The sequence below is a fragment of the Myiozetetes cayanensis genome, unplaced genomic scaffold, assembly GCF_022539395.1.
Source record: "Myiozetetes cayanensis isolate MyiCay16 unplaced genomic scaffold, myiCay2020 scf2-11, whole genome shotgun sequence".
Taxonomy (NCBI): domain Eukaryota; kingdom Metazoa; phylum Chordata; class Aves; order Passeriformes; family Tyrannidae; genus Myiozetetes; species Myiozetetes cayanensis.
The window spans coordinates 39,686,869-39,704,668 of NW_026087411.1; the positions used below are offsets into that span (position 1 = coordinate 39,686,869).

General features: G+C 44.7%; 1 protein-coding gene across 2 annotated transcripts in view; it reads right to left on the bottom strand.

Annotated features, from left to right (window-relative positions):
* Positions 1-17,800, bottom strand: part of SLC35F3 (solute carrier family 35 member F3) — a 167,323-nt gene that overhangs the window by 13,437 nt on the left and 136,086 nt on the right. The gene's annotated exons all lie outside the window — the stretch shown is intronic.

Below are 17,800 nucleotides of genomic sequence, written 5' to 3' on the forward strand. Positions count from 1 at the left end.
ACAGTGAACATCTTGAAGCAGCAGCATGGAGTCATTCTCCTCCCTTCACCTCTGTGGGCACCAGGATGCTGAGGAGCCTGGGCTGGCAGCAAAGCCCATAGCTCCCCGCTCCTGCTGCAGCCATGGGAAGGTGGTGCCCATCTGATCTGCTATGTGGGGCTTGGAAGAAGCCTTGTGGGAACCCGGTTTGGGGTTTTTCCACCCAAGGGGTGGGACCTCGATCAAATCCCCAGCAGCATGGGTGCAGGAGGTGGCGGCAGGCAGGCAGCTGCCTGCTCCCACTGGGGTGGGGACATGGCACAGTGGCACCCCGGGACACACTGGATCAGTTGAAGCATCAGTGGGGAGCTAGGAGCTCATGTGTGCAGTCCAGGCTGGGGATGCTGTGAATCCCCGAGTGCAAGGCAGCCTGAGCAAGTTCAGCCCTGGCACAGGGAACAGAAGCACCAGCAGTTTGTTTGTGTCCTGAAGGCACTTTTAAGGAAGAGGAGACAGGAGGTGATGGGGTGCAGCCTGGCCCTGCTGGCAGGGATGGGCTGGGTTGCTGGGGCACTTCTGCAGAGGTGCTGCAGGGAGAAACCTGCACACAGCCTGCCCCTGCCCAGCACAGAGCTAGGAGCTGCCCGTGTCATGGAAATTTAGTAACATAAAGAAGGAAAGCACCAGCCTGCGGGGCTGGGCTGTGGCCAGCAGCCTACCGAGGTGTGCCCCGGCCTGTGCTGCCACTGCTTGCTTTCAAATCTGCAAAACCCCGGAGGCCCTGAAGTACTTTACTGGGGTGTTTTGACAAAATTTGAGCAAAATTAAATTTCTCTCTGACAACAAAGGATGAATAGGTTTTCACTGCTGCCTTCAATTTCAAGCTGTTTGTTCCCTGAGACTGGGCATGTAAAGCTCATTATCTGGACTCTAATGAAAGCATGATTTTGATCCGCTTTCTCAGAGGATAGGGCTGTACCAGCTGATTACCTAAAGAAACCCATTCATGCTCTGAGTCTCATCAGATCTTCCCATCCCTAACTCTACATCTGCCTACAGCCCCTCTGCTGCAGCAGGTACAAGAATGCAGGGTAGAGGAAACACTTATTTTGCGTTTATTGGGTTTTACTGTCTGCCACTCCTCTGTATTGAATTACAGCTATGCAGGACTTGCCCATCTCTGGACGTGATGACCCTGTACTTTGGCTGCTGTACATGGACACTTTCATTTGAGCTGCTGGTTCTGCATCGCGTCAGTGTCACAGCCAGCACATTACTGTCCCTTGTCCTCTGTGAAATTGCCTGCTGGCAGCAGCCTATTCCCTGACAAACCTGTCGACTGCCTCTCTCTAACAGTAAAAGAGATGTCCCTCCACTCCACAAACCACAGCCCGACTTCCCACCTGCTGGAGCCATGCAGGACTGTTCAGGGATGCGCACGGCCCTGACAGACCATGTGCTCAGCACGTGGCCTGGATCCACTCTCCCCTTCCACAAACACTATACCCACTTCAAGTCTGGTCTTCAGTCCTGCACAGGTCTGCCTGTACTAGCCACTTGCCACAGGGCACACAGGAAGTGCACAGGGAAGCAGAGACACATTGGAAAAGCCAGTCCTGAACTTCATTAGAGGCTTAAACCTGCTTTCGAAGACACCAGGGCAGGTTTGACTGCCAAGGTGTCATAGGCAGCCAGCCTGATGCTCTGAAAACAAAAAACAAAAAAATTACGTGACGTTAAGCAAGGTTAGTATGAGAGTGACAGAAAGGCCATAGTCAAATGAAAGGACAAAATTGGAATTTATGTTGGGATTCATTCAGGGGAAAAAAAGCTCCTCCTGCCAAAAATCTGTTTCCCACATATAGAATTGGCTATCACTATTTCATATACAGCAGAAACACATGATTTCACTGTATTGTGGGCCTGATTCTTGTTTACTAGATACCGCTGGATCCGCATGATATCACAGCCCTCATCCCGTAAGCACCCAGTGTAGTGCCCTGATGCCTCAAAGGACAGCCTTGCACTGGCATAGATCAGGACCCTGAGCTGCATTCCCCACTTTGAGGGTCTTCTTTCACTGGCCTACACAATAAAGCTTCCTTTTACCTGGTTTTGGCTGGTTTCACCAAGCATGAATTGCTTCTTGTAGGCTGGCTCCAGCTTCCAAAGGAGACCTCCTTATGGTAGAGGTTTCCCTATCCAGCACAGAGTTGTAAGGAGCCTTTTCCTCAAGGATACCTAAGGCTGTGGAGGGTGCTGCGAGACATGCACCCACATCCACAGAGAGCCCCATTGTTCAGAATGGGTACACTGCTGCAGATGGCTTTCTCAGACCTGTCATCTTCAGTGAAGACTGAGAAGCATCAGGGAAAATATGGTATATTTTGTGCACCAAAATGACTATGTGCCATACAATAAAACTCTCAGGAACTGTAGTACTGGGGTGAAAGATACTACCAAAAAGTCCAAGGCACAGTGATCTTTCTGTGTTTTAACTCTAAACTGTTTGCTGTTTTCTTAAATCTTTTGTGTACTAGTTCTTGTTCTTCCTCATACTCTTTTTAGTGTGTATCTTCATTAATCCAGCAAATGGCAAATTAGCTCTACCTGATTAGGTTTGTCTTCAGCACAATATTAGCAGAATAATTCTGTCATTGGAACCAAGCATCCACAGTGAAATATATCAGAAGTTGTCAGTGCCAAAACTGCATGCTAAGTAAGAGTTAATCATACTGAAAGCAGGTGTTGCAGTCAAATAAAACATGCAAATAAAATATGACAGTAAAGCTCCGTTTTTCCCCTATTAAGTTCACAATTATATATTTAACACTATTCATCTTCCCCTGCCTGTTTTGTCTTTAACCATTGCTAGGTAGTTGGGATGTTTCTCCATTGCTTGGAACGTCATGCAAAAGAAAAGAATGTATAAAATTCTGCCAATACTGGAAGGAAGGCTTCTTGTCCCTATTTTGAAAAAAAAACATCCCACCTATGAAAGGCAAAGGTAGACAAGAACCAGACAAAGTACACATAGTGTACTCAGGCCAGGGGTTTGGTCTCTTTATACTCCCTGCAGAACAAACCTATGCCAGAAGGGTTAGTAAGCCATTGAATCTGGCATTACATCTTTGGGAAAGATGCAGCAAAGTAGAAAATTTCTGGGAGGAATACACATCCTAAGGGAATACTTTATACAGGCCAGTTATTTCTCCTTTCCAGACTGTTAACATTTGTCAGAATTTTTTTATTGTCTCAGTGCTCATACTGGAGCCTTCTCCTTCAAACCAGGTTTGGATCTGTTGTTGCTCTTAGTGGGTGATGTTTTTAATTTGTAGACCATACTTCTTACTTTGACCTTGCAAGGTCTGTACCTGCAAATTGAATTTGGTTAAATTGCTCCTAATTTTCAGCAGAGTGAGCATCATCTCCCTGGAGCACAGCAAAGCCACCACCATGCCAGTGAATCTGTCGTCTTGATTAGAGATTGGCAGGCAAAACATGCTTTGCTAATCCCTTCACCGATTAGGCTTGCATGGATAAATAATCTGCAGATGTGCAACAGTCTTACATTTTCTGTTCAGTGTACAAAAAAAAAAAAGAAAAAGACATGGACTAAAATGTTATGCCATGTCTTTTGGGAGGACTCGCAAGCAAGTTGTAGCAAAGAAGACAGACAAGATGCCCTGGTTGCAATAGGAGGGAAGGAAACTGAATTCAATTCCTCCCAGTGAAAAAAATTTCAAGGACTTTTTTTGTATTTCATCCTTTTAGGGCCACAGTATCTGTCATGCATTGAGCTCACAAGTATGACTGTTGTACAGGCAAAAAACACCAGTTAATACAATATATTCCTCAAAAATCCTCTCCAGGAAAGTACATGATGTGTTTCCCAGAAAACAGGATCATGCCTCCAGCTTTGCTTCCCTCACGCTTGAGCCAGTGCTGACCCAAAGGGCAGTCATTACAAAATCAGCCTCTCAGGTGGGTATATTTCAAACCAGTGCAAGCAAAGGGTGAGCTTATGAAACCCACTCTACAGATGTGCAAGCTGTGGCATGGAAGGGCAAAGCCCCTTTGAGGGCTGCCTGTTGGTTGCACCTTCAGAGAACTGGGGATTTGCTTTTCCTGCATGTTTATTTTATAGCCAGCTCCTGTTACTTATCAAGACAGTCCCTGAGTGCCTTTTTCCTGAGTCACCACAGGTTCACATGCCAGCAGAACAGTTGCACGGAGGCTCCTGTGGTGTGTCCCAGATCATAAAAGGCTCTGAATAAATCTGCTAGCCTCAGCACTTTGCAGAGAGCTGCCCAGGACTCCTGACATGGCTTTTATTGCCCTGCTCGTCTGAGGCTCCTGCAACAAAACCTGTATACTCCTGCTTCCAGCTTTCCTCAGGAAAACTGCTTCCAGGTGCTGAGAGGGCACAAGCTTCCCCTCAGCTTCCATGGGGCAGAGGTCTGAGACCTGTCCTGGGTGTGCTGATGCCCTTTACCTGCCCTGCTGCCTGCACTGCCTACTGAGGAATGCCCCAGCCCGTGGCCAAGGACCTGTTGTTCCTCAGACATGCACCTATCCAGTCTGGTCTGTCTGTACTGGGGACTGAACTAGGGCTGCAGACTCTGGCTTGCTTAATGAGAAATGGAAGCCCTGCAGCCTGGGAGGTAACAGCAGCCATGGTGACAGCACTGCTTTCTGGAGTTGGAGGCAAGGGGTGTCTTATCTAAAATACTCTAGTGGCTTTTTAATACCCATTGTCCCACACATATTTTTCTGTAAGCACGTTATTAAATGTGAGAAACAGCCATAGAACCCAATCAAGCATCCAGCTGCTACTTTTAATTGTCTGCATCTGCAACTGACCATTACTTGTTTCTACACTTGGTTTGGAGCTGATGTTCTACCTTTAAACTTTATCTTTTCTGGGAATTTCCAGCTCCTTTGCAGAAAATGTATTCTGATAGGCAATGGAATGAGAAAATTGTCTTCTCTTAAATGGAACAAAAAAATCTCCAGACTGAACTTCTCAGAACTAGAGAGACAGAAGCAATTGGTTTTGCTCAGCACTACACACATGCCAAACTAGGTGTTTGCACAATAAATGATCCCAGGAAATGTGATTTACATAATACACCAGAATGGCTCCAAAAGAAGCAAATAATACAAATCTTACAAACCACCTGAATACACATTTTTGAGACAAGTCTTAGCACAGACTCAGAAGTCTTAATGAGAAACTTGTTTATCAGAAACTTAATGAGAAAATGTTTAAACTAACGTTTAAATTTTAAAAAGTTTAAAAGAACAAGACCAAACCACAGGAAGATTCATATACTGTAAACTGCCTTAGCAAAATGCCATGGTGAGAGTTTGGGGCTGCAGAAGCAAGGGAAAAGCCTGCAGCTTCTCCTGTGGGGTGATCTTTCATCCCACAATTTGCTGCGCCTGGGGCACTAAACCTGTTTGGCTTGCATCTGCCATTCCCAGCGAAGAGCAGTAGTCCTAGGATACGCTCTACAGCTTTTACATACATGGCTACAGTGAAGGCTGCAGGAAATGGACTGCATTAGGATGACTATTTCATTTAATTTTTACGCATGAACACACTGCAGTCTTGCATCTAGGTCGTTTCTTGTTGTGGGTGCAGAACCACCAGCCATCTCAGACGGGACACTGGGAAAAGCTTAGGGAGAAGGTAAAGTCAAGCAGCAGTAGTACTGCACTGCTGACACTTTAGAGGAGCAGCAGCGGCTGTAGCAGTGTGAGCAGACATTGCAGCAGATTTCCTGCAGAGTCACACCTGTCCATGAGCACCAGGGCAAGCTGAGCCTACTTTGGAGTGTGTTATCACAGCAGACAGATGGCCTCACCGAAGTTGTGCCTTCAGATTGCTACATGGGACAAGCTACCATTTGTGGGTCTTCTGTCCAGCCAGAGGTGATGTGCCATTTTGGAAAATGGAGGAAGTATTCCTGGTAAGAAGAAGCTTTTAATGTGACAACATGCACTCAGTGATCAGACAACCGAAGTTATGCATTACCCAACGTTTTCTGCCTTTATACCCTAGAGGTACATAGACCCTGAAGTGCTTTATACTCTACTAGACAAGTGCATTATACAAATAAAATGTAAGACTGTTGCTATGTGCAAGCTCCAAACACCCACAGACCAGGCAGGCATCACACTTGAACACAGAGATGAGTTTTAGCTAAACTCAAAGACTTTTTTGTGGAAAACCTTGTTAGTGAGCCCATGAGGGAACACAATCCTTGACTTAGTCTCGTGTAGCACTCAGTATTGGCCTCAAATCTTCATCAGAGCCCACCAGAGCAGGGTCCAGGAGGTGCTCAGACTGGACATTCCCCTCCACAGCAGCAGTGCCTGAAGCGGAAAGGGGCATCGAGGGGAATGAAAGCTTCTTGGATGCCTGGGGATTACTGGCATGCAAGCTAGCAGGGCTGGTGCAAGCAGAGGGCTGGTTCCTGCTGGTGTCTGGGACAGGGCTGAAGGATGAGCTGGACAGAACGGACTCATTTGCACAGTGGGGTGGAGCACTATGCCAGGACCCACCACCATGGCCAAACTAAGTACAGAGAGAGGACCATTAACTCCAACAGCACCAGGTACAGCCACGCACAGGCAGCCACAACAGGGTGTGAGGAGCAGTATTGAAGCTAATGACAGTCCTTAGGGAGTTATGGAGCAATCTGAGAAAATGAGGAGCAGCAAGTCACCAGACAGTATTTACTCAAGAGTTCAAAAAAGCCCAAGAATGAAACAGGAAATTCCTAATGAGGATCCGTAACTCTGCCCTTAAAACAGCCTTCCTGCCCAAAGTAGGAATCATCACATTGATTCTTTAATCTAATTTGTGCTGTGCCTGTGGCTGGCCACCAAATTTTAAGATGACTATTGCTGGTTAAAAGCTGTGCTACATTACCTCTTCTTCCTCCTGGATTCATCAAGGAGCGATGAGGACAGAGAATGTCCAGTTCAAGGAGCAGGCTGACACAGCCACGGTGTTTCAGGCACTTGCAAGAATTTTCATCCCAGCAGACTGGCTGGTGAGCAGGTATCCTTGAAGTGTGACCCCAGCAGGAATGCTTCTGCTTGGACCATGCACCTTATGACTGCCGCCATCCTCAAAAACCAGATTCTGACTGCTCGTGGCAACTGAGTGCTGATGAATTCAAACCTTCCTGAGGATCTCCCGCTTTACTGGTCAGGTGGAAGTGGCCTGGGGCTGCTCAGTCTCCAGAGAGACTGTTCCCCTGGAGGGTCTTACTCCTCACTTTTAGCCTGTGCAGTTGTGATTGGAAAAACCCTTAGGACTCTGCCTGCCTGCAGGGAAAGCCTCTCACCTCTGCAGGTGCAGCTTCTTATGGGCAGGGAGCAGCACAGCCCATCGGCAACACACCCCAGCTCTTGGGAAGGGCACCCCAACTGCTTCAGGGCCTCTTTCCTTGCCCAGTGCAGGTGGCTGTTGCACTGAAAAGCTGGGGCTGTGTTTTGGGTGGCCTGGGAGATGGGTTTGCTAGTGTTGGCCTTTAAAAGGTTAGTTAATCAAAATTTTTTGGGAAAAAAAGGCAAACCACAAATCCACATTGTTTTTAATGTAACCCAAGTAAAGTTATTCCACTGCAGGCCCCAGCAGTTTGGAGGTTACTTTAAGCAATGCTACACTTCAGTTACTGAAGAGGTGAAAAGCCTCCCAGGGAAAGCACTGCAAAGAGTGTCAGGGGGCTGCATCTGAGATCCATGGTGATGGTCTATCACAATTTCCCAGTGTGAGCTTGGCCAAGTCCCCCAGCTAGCCTGTCCCTCCTCACCTCAGTAGTGGGGTGTGAGGGTACAGGCTCACTGTTATTTCCCAGGCCTGTGTTGAGGTAAATGCAGTCAAGCATTTGTGCAGCATTCAGCGTGTGGTGAGGGACAGCATATACAAACTGAGGCAGAGAAAACCTAAACATTAAGCTCTCAAGGCTTTGACTGCCGGAGTCAACATGATCACTGCTCTCCGTCATCATACAAAATTTCCATTGACGTCAGTGGATGTTTTGGTGTGAAAGGCCTGCAGAGTCTGAAACTGTGCAGCGATCACTTGTGGATATCTTAAGCTTGGCCTGATGTGATTTATATCCAACTTGTCCTCTTCAGATGTGACCTGCACGACTTACTACTTTTTGGAATAGTCAAAATGAAACTTTCAGGAGAAGCTGGCCAGCTGGCCTCCTGTGAATTAGATTTTTGTAGTGGTTGGTATAGGCAGACAGAAAAAGCATGCAAGAATAAAATGCTTTTCTAATAGCTGCTGTCTTGGTTTCTGGTAAAGGCGTATTTTTTACTCTGCTGATAGAGCAGCATGGTGCCGATAGGAGGGGGAACAGTGTCACTGTGTCTTGGGAGAAGGAAGGAACAAGGCAAGAGGCAATACAAAGAGGAGATAAATGTCTCAGTGATAAAACTGGCTAGGCAAACACCTGAGAGAGCTGTTTCTGAAACACATACATATATGTTGGAACATGTATTTAGAATAGACACACACACACACACATATATATATATATACACACTCACACGCACATGTAATTTGGACCTTTATGCCTGTGGATTGTCAGAGAGACTTTGCATAGAGATATGGTTCCAGATGGATAAAGCCCTGCCAGTCCTTCCTGCTGGCAGTGCCAGCCTTGGGCATAATCTATTTGCTCTGTAAATCCTCACTACACCATAAATCAACTTCGTAGCCTAAGTACGAATTGTTCAGCACCATGACAGGATACTGTTCCCAGGGGACAGCTGGGAACAGGAAAGCATGTGAGTCAGGAGATACCAAAAGAGACACCATCAACTTGGCAGCTAGTCTACGAAAAGAAAGTAAGTTATACAAAAAAAGAAAGCTCAGAGTTCACTGACATAACAGAGAAGATGACATTTACAATGCACAAATTGCCCCTAGATGCATTAAGTAAACGGGATATAGAAGGGAAATAATCTTTTCATTTTTAGAGAACCTCCTCTCAAGAACAGGTGAATCTTTTCTGTTTGAAGTTTGTTTGCCTTTTTAGTTGCACTGCTGGTGTTTATTTAGCAAGAAGCCAGAGCACTCTCTGCCCTGTACTCCCTTACTCTGTCCTTCAGCAATGCCATCCCCATCCCAGACACAACAGCACAGCAAGTGGCGTGAGGCAGTCTCTGTGATGGCATCTACCGTCATTCCAGAGTCTGATGGAATAGCACCCTTCAGGGTGCTATTAGAAACGCAGCCTGTGAGAGATGAAAAAACTCAGCAGTCCTACGTCACATCAGGTGAAGTACAGCTGATGAGTTTGGTGCCAAAAGGGGAGTGTTAAAAAATACGAGGTCCAGCTTTTCTGAAATTCAGATTTTTAAACAGTTTTATTGTTTTGACTTTTCTCCCAATAGGGCAGTCCTTCAGAAAACATGTTCTATGATACACTGCTATTGCTGGTTGTATTAAATTTGTACGGCACCTGAGAAAAACCTTCTCTGAAGACTCAAGACATAAGAGTACAGAGCATCAACTTCATTTTCTTTCTGAGCACCAGAGGCAGGTCCAGAGGATAGATACAAACTACATTTGTCTTTCAGTCTTCTTGCACTCTGAGTGGTCTACATCTTCATAGTTCTTCTTTCAAGCTCTATTTATGCAAATGGATTGATGGGGCATGCATTCTTACATGGTTCAGAAGCTCCATCATTCTGAAGGCCATGAGCTTTCCTCCTTTATACACTTCCAAATAAGAGGATGATACTGAGTTTCATGCTGGATCCTTCCTCCGGAGAGGAAGCTGAGTTACCACAGAGCAGCTCCAGGAACATGATTTGTTTCTGTTTTTGCAGCTCAGAAAATTTCCAGCTCCTTCCATCATCTCCTTGCAACTTCCCAGACACTCCGGGTGAAAAACCCTTGAGGTTTGTCAATTCTGGAAGTACCCCTGCCTTTTCCCCTCTGCTGAAGCCAGCAGCCTCCATTTCCAAAGGAGCTACAGGTGATTCTCTCCTTGGGAGATGTGTCATATGAGTGGGAGAAAGGTCTGCCTATGAGCTGGGTATGCACAAGGTGGAAAAGGTATCTCCAGAGATCTGCTATTAGAAGCCACGTGCCCATATGTATCTTCTCTGGGATGTGGCCACTGACAGGAGAGCTACAAAACAACCCATAAACAGCAACAGATGCAGATATGCCCCAATAGTGGCAGGAATGACAAACTCCAGGAGAACCTTGCCTGCTGATGCTGGTGTGAACTTAGGGTCCAGAAGCAGGAGAAACAGCAAACCAGTGCCACTGATTCACAGAACTGCAGTGCCCCTGTTATGCATATTGTTGCACTGGTCAGATCAGGTCTCAAAACAGGTGTCGGCTGCCAATGCTATTAAGTCTTATGGTCATCTGAATTCCAGAATGGTGTAGCTTTATTTACCTCCACATATGTGGAGCGGCACATATGTGGGTTACCCTTGTGCCTCCACTGTTGACTATTAGAGCAGCCACATTTGGCATTGACATTTCTTCCACATGCTGTCAGTGTCCCACTCTGGACTTTTCAGCCAACATCTTCATTTGACAGAAAATAAGAACTTAAATACCAGTGGGGTTATTAGCCCTCAATTGCTTCATTCAAGATGAAGTAAAGCAGGCACAATGTTAAAAGGAGCAGAGAAGAAATGTAAGAAGAAAGAGAGAGATCAGATAGAAATCGATTCATTCTACAAGTAAACAAAAAAATTAGGGCACTGAGGTGATTACACTGCTTAGAGGTTATAAAAAAATGAAATCTCTTTGAAGTTCCTGGAAAGACCAAAATGAGAACAGTGGTGAGACATACTCAAGAAGCAGAAGAAAACAGGGTGGTTTCAGGTCTGCCACATATGAAAACCAGACTTGAAGCTGAGATGCTGGAGTAAAATGGTACTTGTGACTCAAAATTGCTGGAAGCTATGATAGTCCCTCTGAACAGGATGCTAACCACTATTATTTATGTGTTTGGATGGGATACACAGCTGTTCTTCAGAGACCAGGCAGAAATTTGTTTTGAATCTGAAACCTTTCATGTATACTATGCTTATCTGTGTGTTTTAAAATGTTAAATTATTTATAAAAAATATTTTATACTTTTAAGGCTTTACTCTTATATGATAAGAAACAATGAAGCACCAAAATTCTCCGATCAGGGTCTGGTGCCACAGAAGTAGGAAAATGCAAAGCAGTTGGGTCTTGTCATTGTTGTGCATGTGTGGGGGGAATGTCAGTGTGGTTTGGATAAGGCTGTTAAAGCACACACTGCTCTCCTTCCTAGTGACATTTTTTATGTACTTGTTCTTTTTCTTTTATATTTTTATTGCCTACTAAATGGTTTCTTTTGGCTCTGCTTTGTGTGAACCTCAGCGCAAAGAAAACAGGCCTGTCCAGAGAAGCACTTTGCAAACTGCCTTGATGAGGAGCGAGCTGGTGCCTCACTAGCATATTATGTGCCATCCTGATCTTGGATGTGAATTCACAAATTAAGATTTCAACCCAGTCATTGCTGAGCATACAGATTTACTTTGTGAAAGACCAAAAAACAGAAAGGAGCTCTTATTTGCAACAGTAGTAACATAGGAACTTTTCATAACAAGATGCAGAACTCCTGAGTTAATGAACTGGAAAACCCATCTACTGGTCCCAATGCCATACTTGTCTTTTTGGGATCAAAGTTTTTGAAATAATAATGCTGCATAAGCCTTCCCTACCTTCTCTGCCCAATCTGTGTCAGTGAGGCACTCACTCAGAGATGCCTCTAAAGGGATAGACCTGGACCACACGTGAATTACTAGCCTGGGTCCATCCAAGCCCTTCCTGTCTCTGGCAGCTGATGGTGGTGGAGGCACCAGGGACACGGCACACTTGAAGAAATCCATCCCCCAGGACAAGCTGTCACTTTCTTGTCTTTCTCTTCTGGCTCTCCTGCTTTATCTGCCTTTGATGCATTAGCCATGTACCTTCACTCAGCCTGAAAAGTGTAGCTCCCTGCAGTTCAGAAGCAGTGAAAATTAATTACAATCTCATTAATTAGAGCACTCTGAACTGCTTAGGTGTAAGTGCAGAGACCAAGTACATCTCTATTGCCTTTTATGAGTCACTGGCATAAGCTCCTGATTATCTGCACAGTTTAGCTTGGACTTTGCCATCCCCTAGGAGTGCACCGTGTGTGCTTGGTCTGACAAATTTGGGACCTCCTCCTGTGACAAGAAACCATCCATACTGCATGCCATGATGGTGCTGCTCCACAGGGTGATTGGGATTCACTAAGACCACATCCCTGGAGAGAAAACAGTATCATTACCTTCTGAGAATTAGTGTAGCAGATAAGAAAGAATCCAGATTATCCAGGGTAAAGATACACTGTCTAGCAAGAGCACCCTGAAGACTTGCAAGAAGAGCCTTTGATTTCAAGTGGCAAGAGACTGACTGCTGACAGTAAACTCGAGGTGACTCAGAAATGTGGTATCTGGATTTCTCAGAAATGTGACTGTGACATTTGAAACTGCCAAATGAAAATGACAGCTTTTAACCTGGATTTCCCTTAATCGAAATAGATCATGCATTTCATGCTGGAAATGTTCTGACCATTATCTACTTCTGTGCTATTACATTTTGATGTGCCTCTGGTAATGGCTTTAGTAAAGTGTCTGGAATAGAGCGTGTTAAAGAGTTTTATTACATTTAGATGATCAGATACCATGGGATTGAGTGTAGCACAGATGAACATCCTTTTATGATATTAGATTTCTAAAATAAAACATAAGAATATTAGGAAAGACCCTTGTGTACCTAAATTAAAGTCACAGAAGTAATTTCTGTTCCTTGACTAGAGGAGTCAAGCTCCTTCTAATCTACATCAGTAAAGCATGCAGCATATCCACTTTTACAGCATTCACTTTTGGCTACAATGAAATAGCTTTGTGACACACAGCTGCAGTTTATGGCATCTTCTGGGATATAAAGGGTAGAGGGAGTTACAGGGAATGTGGGACTGTGATTTCCTGAGAGAGACAGTAAGGGCTGTGCAATGAGCCTCCCTCCTGCTTGCTGGTTCTGAAAGTTGAGCAGCAGCGAGGAGAGCCAAGTATTTGCCAGACACGAAATTACTAGGCTCATTTGTCTTCCACCTTTTACTCCTGTGACATGCTTATTCCTTCCTTCATTTTGGAAAATGACCTTGTGATCCTTGCTTCCAGCACCCCACTCTGCTTCCAGAGCAGCTGCACAGAGAGCAGTGAAAAATCTGCTCCCTGCTATTACTATTACCCTGCTATTAGGGTAAAAGCACTATGAGGGGGAAAAGCATGAGGTGTCCTTGCAGCACGAGCCAGCTCCTGCTGAAACCTTGTAGCTTGCCACCTAGGAGAGGAGTGGACTTTATCTAGCCATGATTAATGCCTGCCCTGTGGGTGTGCCTGCCCTGTCTTCTTTTTAAAGCCCGTGATTTAGACTATAATTGTAAAATGGCTTTTCTGGCCCTCTCCCAGATCCGTGGCTCCAGAGGCCAACATCAGAATGTGCTAAATAATTTGGATTGGAGACCCTTTGGTTGCAGTTATGGTTAATGCAATTGCAGGCACGTACAGTGGATTGTCTGGGAAATGAAAATGGTTGGGGTTATTAAAAAAAAAGCATGCAAGGAGGAGGCACAGTGCTGTTCTGAAAGTGGTTAAAAGCAGAGGAGATGAGCATAGTTAGCTGGCCTGTTTCAGTGTGCCTGTGAATCCTTACATGCATAGCAGGGGGTGTTAAAAATTTAACAGAATTACTGCTGGGGATGTATCACAGCCTACATACTCCATAAGCACTTACCTCAGTTTAAGTTCAGATATGGATTAATTTAAGCAAATAGCTTGTTTGCTTTATCTGAAAAAGCAGGTTTACATCCTTCTAAGACTCAGATTTCTTTCGACTTTGGATTTCATAAACTACTTTTGGTTAAGCCAGCTCAGCCAGGCTGAGCTCAGTGCTGCAAGTTTTCTGGGGGAGCTTCACAGTTAGACTTGTCATTTGACTGCTTCTCACTTAGGGCTTCTTTTTTCACTGTCATTAATAAGATCTGGACACCTTATGTCATGTTCTGACATGAACTGGTTGAGATTGAGGCGTTATGTTGGCAGAAAGCAGATATCAGGCAGAAGAGGAACTGGGCCTTTTGAAAATCCTGTGTAATTATCTCCATCTATATGAAATTTGTAATTATTTCCCTTCCTATTCACCTGCCAGGTTGTACTACTGCATCACACACTTTATTACTTAGGTTAGTGGGGAGGTCCATGTAGGGATGACAAAAGCATCTCCCTGATGTTCTCATTCTTCTATTCAGCCTTAGAATCAAAGAATCATAGAATCATTAAGGTTGGAAAAGACCTCTAAGATCATGAAGTCCAACTGTCAACATAGCACCATCACTGTGTTCACCACTAAACCATGTCCAAAAGTGCCATATTCACATACTTTTTGGATACTTTCAGGGATGGTGACTCTACCACTTCACTGGGCAGCGTGTTCCAATGACTGACAACCCCTTCGGTGAAGAAATTTTTCCTAACACCCAATCTAAACCTCCTCTGGCACAACTTGAGGCCATTTCAATCTCATCCCGTCACTTGCTACCTGGGAGAAGAGGCTGACACTCACTTCGCTACAACCTCCTTTCAGATAGTTGCAGAGAGCAATAACATCTCTCCTCAGCCTCCTTTGCTCCAGGCTAAACACCTCCAGCCCCCTCAGCCATTCCTCCTAACTCTTGTGCTCCAGCCCCTTTACCAGCTTTGTTGCCCTTCTCTGGACACGGCCTTCCCTCTGCAGATACCGTGAGCCCACGGGCCTCCTCCACAATGTGCCGAACAGCAGCTGCACAAGTCAGCGACCTCCAGTTAAATGAAAAAGCAGCAGATTTTAGCAGATATGTGCCTCAACCTTGATGGAAGATTCTGTGGCACAGGTGCTGCGTTTGTTTCCCTGCTGAAAAAGCACCTAGTGCAAGCTGGTGCAGGTCAGGATTTTCTGGATGTTAATTTCATACAAATATTAAGCAGTAAGGACACTTACGTGGCTGTGTGCAAGGAAAAGGAGACAAAGGCTTAGATAATGGAGATTTAATATAGCATGCACACCAGGAGAGGATGGGAATTAGAAGTAAATAGAGAACAAAAATACATGAATGAACAGTTCACGAGGAAAAGTGTATAGGTTTGAGCTGAGCCACAGAGCCTTAAACCATGAGCCTGTGAGGAAACATAAGACAAAGAAGATTAAGGCTGTCTCCTTATTGCTCATGGTATCTGAAGAATGTGTAAGATGACGGATGCGTTAATTAGCTCACTGCATCCCAGTAGCTGAAATAGTTGGCAGGTGGGCTGAGCCATAAACTAAAATAATCCCAGCATGTGAGAGAGGCTGAGAAGGCAGCTTCAAGATTATATGTCAGCTGCCCAACATGAAAACATGGAATAATATCTTGAAAATACATAGTGAAAAAACAATCTAATAATACTTGCTCTTTGATATTAATTTTATTTTATTGCTATGCTTGTTCAGTAAAAATATATTTAACCTTCTCCATGATCAATAGCAGATGTAACATACGTGAATACACAAAGTTTAGGGTACATGGTCAATGTATTCTTAAAAGAGAGTTTTTCCTAATTATGGAGTTTAATTTATGAAATAACAAACAAACTATTATTTTACTAACTCCCCATATCCATCTTTACGCATGTTCACTGCCAGAATGGGGTAATTTTGTTTTATGTGAGGCTGATATTGAAACTTAGAGTATCCCCAGAGATCTTTGAAAATTAAGGTTTACATATGTTAGAGATGGCTTACCATCACATCTAATGTAAATCATCCTAGAAAGTAAATCGACAGAGACAAATGATTTGGTGTTAAGGAGATTGATTAAATTTCTCATTAAGATAGTACAAAAAATTTTTGACAAATAATCCAGCAATGAGCAAGATGCAAGAAATTACTGGATTACTCCACCTTCACACTGAAATCCTAGGAGGATCATATAAAATTAAAAACATGAATTCATATTCAGGCACCTAATGCACTGACTTTTCCAGTGGGCTGAAGACTGTCACCACCCACAGACTGCAGAAGGAACTATGGGTGATCAAATTTGCATCTTAAAATAGATGTAGGAAGGTTAAGCACAGTGCCTCTTGCACAGGGCATCAGCCACGGTGGGATTCCAGTCCAGGAGAGGGTAAAAACCTTTTTGAAGGGGTGTTTTGCCTTTTGGAAGTAGAAAAAACTTCTGTGTATGGCTGTGGAGGAAGGAGCATGTACCAAAAGCTGAGGGTGTTTTTTAAATTTTCAGGGGTATGGAGAATCAACACGTCTGTTGAGGGCATTAATTTTATACTGAACAAGAGTGGGATGGAAAGCAGTGTATAAATAAAGATGAGAGTTTGTCCTGCAGCCCAGTCTCTCCACACAGCTGGGGCTCTGCCCGGGGTGAGTGGGGGGCTGGTGACAAGCCAGTCAGGGCACCCTGTGCTGCAGCCACCACCATGCTTGTGGGCGAGTCAGCGCTGGGTGTGCTTTGTCCCCCTCCTGGGGCTTCAGCTCTTTTCCTAGGCAGGGAGGAAGGGATTTTTGGAGCAGCACCAGGCAGTGCTTTGCAGACAGATGCTTGAAAATGAGCAGCCTTCTTCCTGCTGTGAGAAGGCAGGTGTCAGCTCCCTCAGAAAACAAACTGAGGGGTCTGATCCTAGAGTCTGTGCTGTCCTATCAAGACCCACAAGGTAAGATACACATTGTGCAAGGGGATTTTTCCACCCCAGTCAAAGGCATGACCCCACATTTACCCTAGATCTAGCAAGCACAAGACCTGTGGCTTCATTTTTCTTTCTTTCTCAATAGTTTACAATTTACAGGAGAGCTACTGATCTGCAGAACACTGAATAAAGACTGTCAAAAGTAAAACAGCTTGTTACCCCTCTGGGATGTCACTGTTCTTGCAGGACAAAGGGGTTCAGCATGTGTATTCAAATGGTGCATATATACACACACACATACATGTATGAAAAACACCATAAGGAGACATTTCCAACAGCTTGTCACTACTGGTTAACCACTCCTTCCAACTGAATCATTACAGTTTCACCACAGTCTTCAGTAAGAATAGAGAATTCAGCAGCAGAACCTCAAAAATGCTACCCAAGATATCCTGACCCCTCACCGAGTCTCAGCAACAGAGTCATTCAGAGTCACAGTGCCCTGTGATACCCCTATCTGTCATCCCCCTCTCCTTCTCTCCCCAAGGTACACATTGCAAAATCTGGCTCGTTTTACTGTAAATGTGCACCGGGGGAATCTGTTAAATTTGGCTCTGTCTATACTGCACCTACACAATCGGAATAAAGAGCTTTGGTGTTTGAACTCAGTCCTTTCTCAAAACATAATGCTCTGTGATGAAACTGGGAGCGAGGGAGGTTACTCAATAAGCTTAAGCCCTTGAGAGACAGAAAAATGTACTGAACAGTAGCTCATATTATTACTAATTTTAGTGGTATGTCTGAATTTCTTTTCAGATTGTTTCCCAGGAAGAGTGACAAGAGTAATGTGGTTTCAGCCTCTGAGGTGAAACTATTTGTTCAGAAACCTGGCAGAGATGATGCCTGTTTTGCCACCCTACTGTCTTCTGGATCCCTAGCAGCAAGAGTGCTGTTCCTCTGGCAGGGCTCTGTTACAGCAGGGAAGGGATCTGAAGCACCTCACTAATGCAGGTGTGCAAAGCACCTCTGAGATGCACAGTGC